The 2564-nt window shown below is 37.9% G+C and overlaps 1 non-coding gene across 1 annotated transcript; it reads left to right on the top strand.

The window, feature by feature from the left end:
• The first annotated feature begins 2491 nt into the window (after positions 1 to 2491).
• Positions 2492 to 2564, top strand: TRNAF-GAA (transfer RNA phenylalanine (anticodon GAA)). Its single transcript has one exon. It is a non-coding gene; the product is annotated as a tRNA-Phe (tRNA).

The raw sequence follows: 2564 nt of genomic DNA, 5'->3' as shown, positions 1-2564 counted from the left end.
GGCCTGCAGAGCCGCCTGGGACCACTCTCTGGATGACACCCCCTTTCACACACCAAGGACAGCAAGTTTATGTTTTTTAGATTTTATCATCAGCAAATGAAGGCTTTTCACATTTCAAAAAAATAAATAAATAAAATATATATTATATATAGATAGGCAAGTTATATATACATAAAATATATATGGCAAGTTATGTGTGTGTGTGTGTGTGTGTGTGTATAAAAATAAGAAGGAACTGACTTGCCCAAGATCCTACACAAGTGACCAAATAGGGATTTAAATCCACTCTTTGTCATCAATATACACAGCCTAGGGCAAGTCTATACTACTGTATTAGTTTTCTATTGCTGCATAACTAATTACTATAAACTTAGTGGCTTAAAACAACTGTTTATTAGCTCATAGTTCTGTAGGCAAGAAATTCTACATGACGTGGCTGGGCTTTCTGCTCAGGGTATCACAAGGCTGAAATCGAGGTGTCGACCAGGTTGTTCTCATCTGGAAGCACTGGGGGAAAATCCGCTTCCAAACTCATTCCTGTTGTTGGCCAACTTCAGTTTCTTGCAGTTGTAGAACTGAGGACCAATTTCCTTGCTGGCTGTCAGCTGGGAGTCACTCTCAACTCCTAGAGGCTGCTCACATTTTTTGCCATGTGGTCTCCTCCATCTTCAAGCCAGCAAGGGAGCATTGCATCCTGCTTGTGGTTTGAGTCTCTGACTCCCGTGTGCAACCAGCTGGAGAAAACCCTCTGCTTTTAAAGTGCTCACGTGATTGGGTCAGGTCCACCAGATAATCGCATATTTTAGAGTCAGTTGTGCTATATAATATAGCTATATATTATATATAATAAAACCTAATAACAGGTTGTCTTAGTCCGTTTTGCATTGCTATAAAAGAATATCTGAGGCTGAGTAATTTATAAAGAAAAGAGGTTTATTCGACTCACGATTCTGCTGTACAAGAAGCACAGCGCTGGTATCTGCTTCTGGTGAGGCCCTCAGTAAGCTTTTACTTATGGGGGAAGGTAAAGGAGGAGCAGACATTTCATAAGGCCAGAGAAAGAGCCAGAGAGAGAAGAGAGGGTACCAGGCACTTTTAAACAACCAGCTCTCACGTGAACTAATAGGGTGAGAACTCACTCATTACGACAGGGAGGGCATTAAGCCATTCCTTAGGGGTCTGCTCCCATGAGCCAAACACCTCTCACTAGGACCCACTTCCAACATTGGGGATCCAATTTCAACATGAGATTTGGAGGGGACAAACATTCAAACCATATTACACATTATAGGTTAATACGATGGATTTCATAGTCCAAGGGATTATGCATGGGAGGGTGTCTTGGGTACCATTTTAGAATTTTCCCTACTACAACTACCCAGGGAAAACAAAAGAGTGAAGCTCAAGCTAAACAAATGATAGGCTCTTGAATCTGAAAAACTTTGAAGCCACTTAGATTAGGCCTGACAGCCCCAAACTTCTCATCTCAGAAACTATCTTTCCTTAATCTCTCTTGAGAAGGGGGATCTAGAATCACCCTCCATTTTAAGTCTATTGTTTATAAATTTTAAACTAAGGTCATGTTTTTGTTTCAAGTTATAACAAGCCCATGTTATCTTTTATTTATGAATCAAGTGAATATGAAGCATTGAATCATTCCAACTAATAGCCTTATGGAGTTTATTTAAAACATTTTTAAGTGAGTAAATGCAAGGGATGCAAAATTAGGAAATGGGAGGTGGAGGTGGAATAAAATCAGCATATTATTAAATCACAGCTTGCTTCTTAGAGTTTGAGAGAAGCCTGAGCTAATTCCAATTTTTGACTATATATCTGTAGATATATATATTTAAAAATGAAAAAAATGTCAAGACGGTATTACAAAAGTTGAGGTATATTTTTAATAGTAGGTTTTGCAAATCAATGCTTTTAACAAACACTGTATACCTCATGTGGAAGTAACACTCAGAGTCTACATTTGAAGCCTTTACAAACCACCTACCTGTCCTCTTCTATATATTCTGGGGTCCAATTTGAAGATATCTGTAAAAAACAAAATGTTCATATCTTTTGGCCGTGCGAAATCTGCTTTCACACAAGAACAAATATATACAAAAGAATATTTATTGCAGTGTTGTTTTTAATAATAAAACATAGAAACAAGTAAAAATGTCCATCATTAGCAGTTTAATTAGATTATGTTATACCCATACAATCCAGTACTGTGCATGGATTAAAAGTATGAAATTGCTCTACATAACTGCCATGAAAAAGTCCATGATTTATTTTTAAATGAGAACGGCAAATTGCAGGGCGGTTTAAAAAAACAAAAAACTCTGAGAAAAGTGAAGTTAACACTTCTAGCTTGTAAACAAAGGCCTTGCGCTTTTACCTCTGTAATATCTATAAAATTCCTACCTTTAAGTGACCTTTAGGATTGTGGAACAAATATTATTTCATTATAATAATGTGGAAAACCTCACTAGGGGAAGCCGAAATAGCTCAGTTGGGAGAGCGTTAGACTGAAGATCTAAAGGTCCCTGGTTCGATCCCGGGTCTCGGCA

Source organism: Eulemur rufifrons, chromosome 6 (genome assembly GCF_041146395.1).
Source record: "Eulemur rufifrons isolate Redbay chromosome 6, OSU_ERuf_1, whole genome shotgun sequence".
In the NCBI taxonomy this organism is placed as follows: Eukaryota; Metazoa; Chordata; class Mammalia; order Primates; family Lemuridae; genus Eulemur; species Eulemur rufifrons.
This window is presented reverse-complemented; position numbering and strand designations above follow the sequence as displayed.